This window comes from Camellia sinensis, chromosome 2 (genome assembly GCF_055761805.1).
Source record: "Camellia sinensis isolate YWXY chromosome 2, ASM5576180v1, whole genome shotgun sequence".
In the NCBI taxonomy this organism is placed as follows: Eukaryota; Viridiplantae; Streptophyta; class Magnoliopsida; order Ericales; family Theaceae; genus Camellia; species Camellia sinensis.
Window position 1 is genome coordinate 47,394,399 of NC_138962.1, and position 12,983 is coordinate 47,407,381.

Consider the following 12,983-nt stretch of genomic DNA (forward strand, 5'->3'; position numbering starts at 1 on the left):
ACTATAGAGATAAAACTTCTTTCGTTACATTTTTTTTTTTTTTTTTTAGTTTTATACCTAGTATGATTTTAAAATTAAATTATGATTTGTAAATTATTTAATATATTGACATTAAATTTTGATTTATGCCTTTATTTTTGACATTAAATGTTAATTATAGGTTGGATCTTATTTAATTAATTTTTACATTACTCTAAATTAAAAATATCTATTTTTTTACAAGCATATTAAGCCGTACTCGTTCTTTATTTTTTTTAAATTTTGTCATATCAACGTATCTGTATTATACGAATACCCGTACTTGCACCAGTACCCGTACCTGATAGATGACTGTTGTTGTATTGTGATAAGGTAAGGATTTAAATAATCAATAGTTGGATGTTAACATTGCCAAATATATTTGCCCAGACAACAAGGCTTGAGAATGACATATATTACATACTTCTGCTTAGCTGACTATTCCTCAAATTTTGAAAATAAAAAAAATAAAAAATTGTAAAGCAAACTACTTTTGAAAAAAATTGAAATCGAAAGACCTTTCTTGCTTCGACGGTGTATGTATGAAACCAAGATTGGGAATATAACAAATGGCCAACCAGCAGTTTCTAGAAAGCTCGATAGCCAAATTCGCTTTTCGCCTTTCAGAAAGCACAACCGCAACAAAATTGGACCACCGGAGTTGCCTAGGGCTAACAATGTGCAGTTCATAAAGAGTAGGGCTTTCTTCATGGTCTTGCTCATATTCTCTTCCAAGAATGGTAGTCAGTTGTTTATAATTTGAGTCTCCATTTTTTATTTGTCGGACTAATTTATGTCCTATTGCTAGAACTGCATTTCACAACAGATGGAGTTACTTGACAATAATGCTTTGGAGGCATATTCAACTTCACATGAAATGTTGAATAAAGTAGCATTTGAAAGCACAAATATATATGACAGATAGATAGACAAAATTTAAATGAAAAAAAAAAAAAAGATGAAAAAAGAGGGACCTTCTTAGATATTATGCAGAACAAGAAGATCATTCTTGTAACTCAAAATTTTCACAAAATTTTACCAAACCTAAGTTTCACCATCCCAACAAACAATTGGTGTGCATGGGTACTATTTGTTGTGTATAATAGCAATAGTCATAAGCAAATCAACAAACGAAGGAACACAAAGAATTACAACGTATTTGAGTAAGAAATCATAGAAATAATATAGTAATAAAAAAATTACAAACCTTGCTTCTTATTAAATTGCCACAAACCCTTAATCAGAGAACCCTTGAAAACCTTAAATAGGCTTACTAGAGCTCCACTGCCATAGGTGAAAAAGTCATTAATTGGAAAAGAGATTAAATCAATGAAGTAACAGCAGATCAACTGAGCATAAGAAGAAACCTGGGTAAAACTATGTTTATGTTGAAAACAAGTTGGATCTATATAAAAAGAAACAACAAAAACTGTTACATTGAACCCAAAAAATAAACAATTATAGAAATGGTGGTGGTTAGGCAATAAAATTGAAATAGAATGACTCAGAACTTGTTGGAACAATCTTCTGTGTAAATAAAGTAATTTGAAATAAATTCAAACAAAATAAATAAATAACATACCAGATTTATTTATCGAACCGAAATAAAATTAAGACCAAGTCGAGTGTGTGACACTCTGTCTTTAAGACAGATTCACCCCGTTATGGTGCTTACGGTTGAGTGGCGTTTATCTCTCAGGATACAATGATCTTTAATCAACTTGTAGTAGCACTCAAAAACAAATTGTTCGGCGAACCAAACCTGTGTTCTTACTCTCTGAATATTTATTCTTAAATCTAAAATGAAGAATAATGCACTAAAAAAAATTTGGACAGCGAAAAAGACAATTTATGAGACTGTTTTTCCTTTCCAAGACTGTTGGTAAACCCATGTATTTATAGGCAACTTCAAAGACCCGAATAGGTGCCACAAATAAGTGAAAATGTGCACCTCTTATTTCAAACAATTTGTCTGACCAACGGCACTAAGGAAAACCAATGTTCAAACAATTTGAAAAGCTAGACCGTTAGTGGACAAATATCAAACTGTTGGAACTTTTGAACAAAATATTCAAACTTTTGAATATGAAACCGTTGGTCAACAAATTAAAACCTGTAGAACTTTATTATTTATTCAAACTATTTCAAATATATATATTAAACTATTGAAATAGTTAAATAAATAAATAAATGATGAGGTACAAACTTTAGGAAATTTTTTAGGAACCTAAAATTTGAATTTAGAATTAAATTAAATTTTCACAATTATAAATTTTAAGAAACCACCTAGGAACTCAAAATTTGAATTTAGAATTAAATTAAATTCCCACAATAATTTTTTATTGAAAAAAATTCAAATGAATTTTATCTAAAAAATTAATGTTAGACCCGAAAACGATGTCAACTTTCCATTCATTCATAAATGGTTTTGACGTTCCGTCTTCACCGTGTGACTTGCCACGCGGCAAGGAACACGTCACCTCTTCGGACCTACCCTAAACGTTGTTTGGGCCCACTCAAATTAGGGCTAAAAAATATGCCTATATTAAACCATTTTTCCAACAATCCCCCACATGAATGGAATTTGATGGAGAGGAAATGCAACAACATGATCTAATTACAGAGAGTACAGAAATTGGAAATATTCTGCAAAGGATAGGTAGCTTTTGGCTTTGAACCTTCCCTTGTGAGACACTATCGGATTTACTAGCTAACCAGTGAACATGGTGTCTTGAACTGTTTAGCCGTTTGTGTAAACCAAGACAATAGAACTCACACAGTATATTCCCAGACACAGTTTAGTTCTCACTATTGTGTTCATTTTGGCCCTGAACAACCTGGTTTTTCATGAGTGCTCTAAAGATTTGTAGCCCCTCACAAATCTTATAGAACCGGCACAGTTCACACTCACATAGGTGATTCTTATGAAGAGTATCCTGCCATACTCCACTAGGTTTACCTAGATATAAGAATCATTAAAATTTTACTTAACCTCAAACGCTGCAGACATCACTTATTTTATCATAGAAATGGGTAGGAGTTGGACTCCACAGTGATCCTTCTAAGTCAATCACAACTCGGTTGTCCCTTTGAACCTAGATCTTGGGATCTCCAGTCAACTAGGTTGGGTTGCCGTTGTGGTAACTTTTATTTAATAGGCTTTAGTCCCATTCCCCTCGATGAATTCTCAACTAACTCTCTTGCTAACCCTTTGGTTAGTGGATCCGCTATGTTGTCTTTAGACTTAACATATTCTATGGAAATAATTTCATTAGAGAGTAGTTGTCTTACGGTGTTATGTCGACGACGAATGTGTCGTGACTTACCGTTATACATATGACTCTGTGCTCTACCAATTGCTGATTGACTATCACAATGTATGCATATAGCAGGCACCGATTTTGGCCATATTGGAATATCTTCAAAGAAGTGGCGAAGCCATTCTGCCTCTTTCCCTGCTTTGTCTAAAGCTATGAATTCAGATTCCATAGTAGACCTAGTAATACAAGTCTGTTTGGAAGATTTCCAAGATACAGCCGCCCCACCAAGAGTAAAGACATACCCACTGGTGGACTTCGAGTCTCTAGTATCCGATATCCAATTTGCATCACAGTATCCTTCAAGTACTGCTGGATATCTAGTATAGTTAAGCCCAATGTTACGAGTAAATCGGAGATATCTTAGAACCCTTATCATTGCTTTCCAGTGTTCTACTCTCGGATTACTCGTATATCTACTTAATTTACTTACTGCATAAGCTATATCTGGGCGGGTGCAGTTCATCAAGTACATTAAGCTCCCAATAATTTGGACATACTCTAATTGAGAAATACTTTCCTGTACATTTTTAGAAAAATACAAATTAACATCTACAGGAGTTCTAGCAAGATGATCATCATCTTTGCTGAATTTGTCAAGTATTTTCTCAATGTAATGAGATTGTGACAAAGCATATCCTTTTGATGTTTTGGTAATTTTCATACCAAGAATTACATCAGCAATGCCCATGTCCTTCATGTCAAAATGTTTATTCAACATTTTCTTGGTAGTTTTAATCATGTCATTATTACTACCAATGATGAGTATATCATCTACATAAAGACATACAATGACATAACCTTTATCTGTGTTTTTAATATAAACACATTTATCATACTCATTAATTTTAAATCCATTTGACATCATTGCCTTGTCAAATTTCTCATGCCATTACTTTGGCGCTTGTTTTAAACCATATAAGGATTTAACCAATTTACACACTTTCTTTTCTTTCCCTGGAACAGAAAACTCTTCTGGTTGTTCTATGTAAATTTCTTCATTTAACTCACCATTTAAGAAAGCGGTTTTAACATCCATTTGATGAATTTCTAGATTGTATAGAGATGCAATGGCAATTAGCATTCTAATGGATGTTATTCTAGTAACTGGTGAGTATGTGTCAAAGTAATCAAGACCTTCTTTTTGTCTAAATCCTTTGACCACAAGTCTTGCCTTGTATTTGTCTATTGATCTATCCGCTTTCAATTTCCTTTTGAAAATCCGCTTGTACCCAAGAGGTTTACAACCTGGTGGCAAGTCCACTAATTCCCAAGTGTGATTTTGCAAGATGGATTCAACTTCACTGTTGACAGCTTCTTTCCATAAAGGAGCTTCAGGACTAGACATAGCCTCTTTAAAAGTTAAAGGCTCATTTTCTAAAAAAATATGTTAGAAAATTTGGACCAAAAGATTTTGAGGTTCTAGTACGTTTACTACGCCTAAGTTCCTCTTCCTCATTTTGATCTAACTCTTGTTCTTGATCATGTTCTTGATCCTGACTAGTAATAGCATCAAAAGATCTTTTATTAGTACTAGTCTCTTGTCCAGTCTTCTTTGGAAATACATGTTCAAAGAAAGATGCATTCCGAGATTCAATAATAGTATTTACATGCATTTCGGAATGTTCTGATTTATAAATCAAAAACCGATATGCACTACTATTTTTGGCATAACCAATGAAAATGCAATCAATGGTCTTAGGACCTAACTTAGTCTTTTTAGGACTAGGAATAGCCACTTTAGCCAAACACCCCCACACTTTTAAGTATTTGTAGGATGGTACTCTTCCATGCCACAATTCATAAGGTGTTTGATTTATTTTCTTTCGGGGTACTTAATTTAAAATATAATTAGCAGAAAGTATTGCTTCCTCTCACAAGTTTTGAGGTAATCCAGAACTAATTAACATGGCATTAATCATTTCTTTTAAAGTCCTATTTTTCCTTTCAGCAATTCAATTTTGCTGAGGTGAGTAAGGAGCGGTGGTTTGATGAATTATTCTATATTCTTTACAAAACTCACTAAAAGGTGATTCATATTCACCACCTCTATCACTTCTAAGTTTCTTGATTTTTTTACTAAGTTGATTTTCAACTTCATTCTTATATTGAATGAAAGTTTCCAAAGCTTCATCCTTGGTTCGAATTAAATAGACATAACTATATCTAGTATAGTCATCTATAAAAGTGATAAAATACTTTTTCCCACCTTTAGTTTGAATTGATTTAAAATCACGAATGTCACTATGAATTAATTCAAGTGGTTTCGTACTTCTTTCAATTGAATGAAAAGGAGTTTTAGATAATTTTGTCTCAATGCAAATTTCACATTTATGATTTGAATCAATGTTAATTTTAGGTAAACATTCCATGTTAATTAATTTACGTAAAGATCCATAATTAACATGCCCTAGTCTACCATGCCATAAATTTGAAGACTCAAGCAAGTAAGAAGAAGATGTAGTATTATTAATAACTGAGGGTACAACGGTCATTACATTTAACTTGAAAAGGCCATCAGACATGTAACCTTTTCCTACATACATCCCATTCTTAGTAAGTACAAATTTATCACTCTCAAATACTAGCCTAAACCCATTCTTCCTTAACAAAGATCCGAAAACAAGATTCTTGCGAATGTCCGGTACATGTAACACATTGTTGAGAGTGAGTTCCTTTCCAGATGTCATCTTGAGTATAATCTTTCCTTGTCCTTCAACTGTGGAAGTTGAGGAGTTACCCATAAAAAGTTGTTCACCATTGTCCACTGAAGAATAAGATGTGAACATCTTTTTGTCGGCACAAATATGGCGAGTAGCACCAGTGTCCACCCACCATTCTTTAGGATTTCCGACAAGATTTACCTCGGAAACAACTGTAGAAAGATTGATGTCATCGACACCATTGGAATATTGTTCACTTCAGTCATGTGGGCTTGAGCAAGCTTCTTACTTGTTCTTCTTTTGTTTTTGCCTTTGCTACGGCAATCTTTGGCCCGATGTCCCTCTTTATCACAGATGTAACATTTGCCATTAAACTTGTACTTTTTATTTTCCCCCCCTTTAGAGCCTTGTGATGAATTTTCTCCAGAAGACTTTCGTTTCTTGGTTTTTGAAGCATGTTCCACCACATTTGCCTTAGACTCCATAGGAAGCTTACCAGCCCGTTTTTCAGAATTGCTGTTGTCCTCCTCAATCCTCAAACGCACAATTAACTCGTCCATAGAAATTTCTTTGCGCTTATGTTTGAGGTAGTTCTTGAATTCCTTCCAGCCTTTTGGTAATTTTTCAATTAAGGCTGCAACTTGAAAGGATTCACTGAGAGACATACCTTCTGCGTGAATGTTATGTAGAATGAGTTGGAAATCTTGAGCTTGGCTGATCACAGTTTTTGAATCAACCGTTACAAAATCTAAGAATCTGCCAACCACAAATTTCTTTGAGCCGGCATCTTCCGTTTTGTACTTTTTCTCCAACGATTCCCAAAGTTCCTTTGCTGTCTTGATTGGACTGTAGACGTTGTATAATGTGTTGTCAAGTCCGTTCAAGACATAATTCCGGCAAAGGAAATCGGCATGTTTCTAAGCATCAACCGCAGCAACCACTTGCCGGTCGGTTTCATCCTCTTTCAGGATAGGAGCATCTTCACGGAGAAAACGAGACAGGTTCAGAGTTGTAAGATAGAACAACATTTTCTGTTGCCATCTTTTAAAGTCAGTTCCTAAGAACTTCTCTGGCTTTTCACCGTGATTTATCGGTACTGTTACAACAGGAGAGGGGGTTGGCGTCATTGCAGCCACCACAGGAGTACTTGTTTGGGCATTTGTTTCAGTAGCCATCAATTCTAATATAAAACAAAATTATAATTAGAATTTATACTGCACAGAAAATTAAACCAAATTCACAAAATTAAATTCTGTAAAAATAAAAGAAACAAGAATGTAACTTTTATTTTCCAATTAATTTGAAAATAAAATAAAATTTTATTTAAACAAATTAATTCCACACAGAAAATTAAATTCTATAAAATAAAAGAAATAAAAACTATAACTTTTATTTTTCAATTAATTTGGAAATAAAATAAAATTTTATTTAACCAAAATAATTCTACACAAGAAATTAAATTCTGTAAAAATAAAAGAAAAAACTATAACTTTTATTTTTCAATTAATTTGGAAATAAAATAAAATTTTATTTAACTAAATTAATTCCACACAAGAAAATTAATTTCAGTAACACTTCAATAATTAAAATATTGAAACAGAATTTTAATTAATAAAAACTCATAAAATAATTTCTAAAACCCAAAATTGATTTCTGAAAAAATTCCACAAAAATATATTCTGAATTGTTAATGACACCAGTATCGTACTACTAGTTGTTGTCAAAGAAAAGAGACAGTATATTACTACTATCTGTCAAATAGCATATAATCACTATTTGTTTTTCCAACCAGAATATTATTTTGTAAATCCACAGAAAATAATTTTCTTCCGAAATTATTTACGAAGAATGAAAAAGGAAAACAAACGAAAAATTCTGTAAATAGAATAATTCGAACCTGTCTTAAGATTGTTGGAACAATCTTCTGTGTAAATAAAGTAACTTGAAATAAATTCAAACAAAATAAATAAATAACATACCAGATTTATTTATCGAACCGAAATAAAATTAAGACCAAGTCGAGTGTGTGACACTCTGTCCTTAAGACAAATTCGCCCCGCTATGGTGCTTACGGTTGAGTGGCGTCTATCTCCCAGGATACAATGATCTTTAATCAACTTGTAGTAGCACTCCAAAACAAATTGTTCGGCGAACCAAACCTGTGTTCTTACTCTCTGAATATTTATTCTTAAATCTAAAATGAAGAATAATGCACTAAAAAAAATTTGGACAGCAAAAAAGACAATTTATGAGACTGTTTTTCCTTCCCAAGACTGTTGGTAAACCCATGTATTTATAGGCAACTTCAAAGACCCGAATAGGTGCCACAAATAAGTGAAAAGGTGCACCTCTTATTTCAAACAATTTGTCTGACCAACGGCATTAAGGAAAACCAATGTTCAAACAATTTGAAAAGCTAGACCGTTAGTGGACAAATATCAAACTGTTGGAACTTTTGAACAAAATATTCAAACTTCTGAATATGAAACCGTTGGTCAACAAATTAAAACCTGTAGAATTTTATTATTTATTCAAACTATTTTAAATATATATATATATATATATATTAAACTAATTAAATATATATATATATATTAAACTATTGAAATAGTTAAATAAATAAATAAATGATGAGGTATAAACTTTAGGAAATTTTTTAGGAACCTAAAATTTGAATTTAGAATTAAATTAAATTCTCACAATAATTTTTTATTGAAAAAAAAATTCAAATGAATTTTATTTAAAAAATTAATGTTAGACCCGAAAACGACGTCAACTTCCCATTCACTCATAAATGGTTTTGACGTTCCGTCTTCACCGTGTGACTTGCCACGCGGCAAGGAACACGTCACCTCTTCGGACCTACCCCAAACGTTGTTTGGGCCCACTCAAATTAGAGCTAAAAAATATGCCTATATTAAACCATTTTTCCAACAGAACTCACACAAGTAGTCCAAACAAACAGACAAGATAAAAGGAATAGAATCGAGCTGAGATTTATGAGGATTGAGCCCCGAACATAGGCGTAGGCTGTTTCAATGTAGAAAAACCCTCCTCCTCTCGCCAATTTGGGTTGTAATTGCAAGACCAAGCCGAGTGAATAAATAGGGTATGAAAATAACAAGGCACTGCCCAACCCTTTCGCATTTATTTTTTGTGGGTGATGTGCTACTCTTTCTTAAGGCTGACACTCAGGAATGTAAAAATGTGTTGGAGGTTCTGGACATTTACTGCAGGGCATCTAGTCAACAAGTAAATTTTGACAAATCAAGTGTGCAATTCTCCACAAATGTTCAGCCATAGGTGAGAAGCTCAATCAGTGCCCTCTCGGGTCTCAAGACTACCCCTGCTAATGCAAAATATTTGGGTTTACCCTCAGTCTAGGGTCGGTCAAAAGCAGAAGCTTTTCAATTCATGATTGAAAAAGTTCTCTCCAAGTTACAAGGGTGGAAATCAATATTGTTATCACAAGTGGGGAAAGAGACTTTGATCAAAACAGTAGTACAAGCAATCTCATCCTACGCTATGGCATGTTTCTCTTTTCCAAAATGGTTTTGTACACGGTTGAATGCATATATTAGCAAATTTTGGTGGGGTGGGGACCCAGAAGGAAGAGGGATTCATTGGATCAATTAGGATCTTCTGGCGCTATCAAAATTTAAAGGAGGGCTAGGCTTCCGAGATTTCAAAGCTTTTAATTTGGCCCTTTAGCTCGCCAAGGTTGGAGATTAGTGAAGTATCCGAACTCTTTTTGTGCTCGTATCTTGCAAGGTATCTACTTTCCTCACTCCTCATTTTTGGAAGCGGTGAAAGGACGTAAGGCTTCTTGGGCTTGGGCTAGTATTTTGCAGGCAAGGAATGTGCTTATGGATGAGATGGCAAATTCATAGCGGTGCAAATGTTGAGTTCTGGAAAGATAAATGGGTGCCAACTCTCCCTAAATTCAAGCTATCCACTCCACTACCTAATGGATCTTTGATCTCGAAGGTAAAAGATGTAATTGACTCTACCCGTAAGAGATGGAAGGTTGATGTTCTTCGAAGCCTGGTATCTGAATCTGAAATGGAAGCAATCAGGACAATTCCTCTACCATTGGCAACTAAAGAAGATGCTCTGATTTAGCATTTTGAATCAACAGGGGTATATTCAATTAAAACTGGATATCATATAGCTCTGTCAGAGACGCAAAACCAGTGGATTCAGAGGCCCTCTACCTCTTTTAGCCCTTCGGACACTTTTTGGAAGTTGATTTGGTCTCTCAAAGTTCCTCCAAAAATCCGCTATTTCTGGTGGAAAGCGTGTAAAAATGTGATGGCTTCTAGAGAAAACTTGTTTCGAAGACGGTGTGCCCCTTCTAACGTATGCCCAATACGTCAATGCAAAATTGAATCGGTGGAACATTTGCTTTTCGATTGTGAATGGGTAAGAACCGTTTGGTTTGGGAGTGATTTGAACTTCAAAGTTGATTGTGGAGCTATTCAATCGATTGTGCAATGGTCGTGTGAGCTGGTGGCAAACTTCAAGAATGAGGAGGATCGAGCTTCCTACCTCAGTAAAGTAGCTTGGATTGGCTGGTTCATTTGGAAGGACCGAAACAATTATGTTTTCAACCATCACCCTGTGGAGCCCTTCTCGACTTTACATTGAGCTCGAGTGACAATGGCAGAATTTTAGTATGCTACGATAAGCCCAGTTGTTTCCTTTGCTCACAGGCCTTCTCTGATCCCAAATGAAGTGGGTACCTGGATGCCCCCTGATCAAGGCCAATTCAAAATCAATTGGGATGTGGCTACTAAAAAAGGCTCTTTTCAGGCCTCTATTGCAGTGGTATTGAAGAATGCTTCGAGACAAATTCTGAATGGTTTAACCAAGAAAGAATATATCTCCTCTTCATTCCAAGGTGAAGCTCTAGCTTGTAGATGGGCCTGTCTCTTCGCTCAAGCTTGCGATTTACTAGGGGCGATTATTGAAGGAGATAACAAATCAGTCATCCTCCTCAGTGTATTAGAGACTATTCCTCCATGGGAGTGTGGACTGATTATTGATGATATTAAGAGATTGGCTTCTCAGGAAGTGTTGCTCCTTCAATGGAGACCTCGATCTGCAAATAGTGTAGCCCATTGGGTGGCACAAGCCTCGCTACATGGTTATCTCCCACAGGACTGGGTCCCAAACCCACCAGCTGCCCTTGTTGCTTTGTTAGGTGTTGGTTAGTTTTCTTTGTTTTCTGGTGTTGTTCTGTTTTCTTTCCTTGGCTGTTAATTCTCCTGTTCAAAAAAAAAGAAGAAAAAAGATAGGGATTGTTGTTAATGTTTTTATTTTCAAAAATCATTAATACACTGAATAAATTTGAGTTTGCCCAAATTTTGTAAGTTGTCCGAATCACCAGTGCAACTCTTGTCTGGTTAGTTACTCTCGTCAATGGTGATTGTTACTTTTATTTTCGGATGATTAACATGTATAAATTTGGATGATTTAAAAGAGGCAAAATTGAATAGATGTAACATTGTTCTTTTATTAATAATATGTGAGATCACTTAAAGACAGTTTGATATAAAAGAATGTAAAAAGGTTGGAATTAAAAATTGAATAAGATTAGTGAATTTTAAGTAAAATTTATATTTTTAAAAATAAAAATATAGTGTTAATTTTATATATTAATACTATTTATAGTATTATTAATTCAATAATATATAAATAAATATTATTTATTTTACATTTCTAATTTAATACCACCACATTAATAATTTTTTCACTCAATTTCATCATACTCATAATCCTTCCAAACGTGACCTATGACAGATTCTAATCCAAATCAAATGCCCATCTGCTAAGCCATTTAGTGTCCAATTTGAGAAATTATTTGGTGCAGTACCTCTCGGCCAAACACCATGTCATCTGATGTTTCCCTATGCTTCACTCTCCACGAATTATAATGTTTTATTTTTAAAACACCACTTGTTATTCAAGATCACTAAATAATTCTTTCAATTTGAATGTGATTCATTTAGATAATGAAATATTGGATTTTTTAAAACAAGATGATAGATAAATGACTGATTGTTAGTAAAGTATAACTCGAATGCGTTGAGAAATTATTCAAACTTAATTTAGATTTTTTTAGAGTTGTTTAAATTTGATCTAATTAGGTCTAGACTAAACATAAATTTTAGTCTTCGTCTTTTTTTAATTTTGTAATTTTTTTTAGGCGTATATGTTTGTGGGTGCAATTAATTTATTAAAATTTAGATTCTATTAATATTTTTTCTTAAACTCATTAATAACATTATTTTCTTTTAATTTGCATTGAACCAACCTTATTAGATGAAACTAATTATAAAAAAAAATTATTTATTTTCAACTAAATTTTAAAAACTAAACACTTATTTTTTAAAATTTGATATTTATCTTTTTGTAGAAAAAAAAAATTAAAAAAAAAAAAAACCCCAAACCAAAACTTCTCTTTACCGATTTCGAGAAAGTGCTTGCACCGCTGCAAAAATCCAATGGTTGCAACACATTTGTCATAAAAAGACAAGAAAGCAACAAGAACAGCTTCCAATGTCGGGTTGGACCGCGACGAGGACTAGAAGATCAAGAGCTCACTACCGTTGTTCCCGTTAGGGTCTGCCCGGTGCGTTTCGAGCGATTTTAAGATAAAATTAAAAATTAAATGACGGATTAATGGATTAATAAATGACAATTTTGACAGTTTTTGACAGATTAAAAAATATTTTAACTAATTATTATACATTTACAGAATATGTAATATTAATCTGTATAATATTTTTTAAAAAATAATATAAAATAATTTTACATAATATGTTTTATATATATAATCACTAATTTGAAATAAACTTCATATCTTAAATCTCTCTTACACTTATTTTTATATTAATATTTTATTAAAGGTTAAAACATATATATGTATTAATTATAGCAGAACAGAGCAATTTGATTTGCGAATTATAAATTTTAAAGTTTA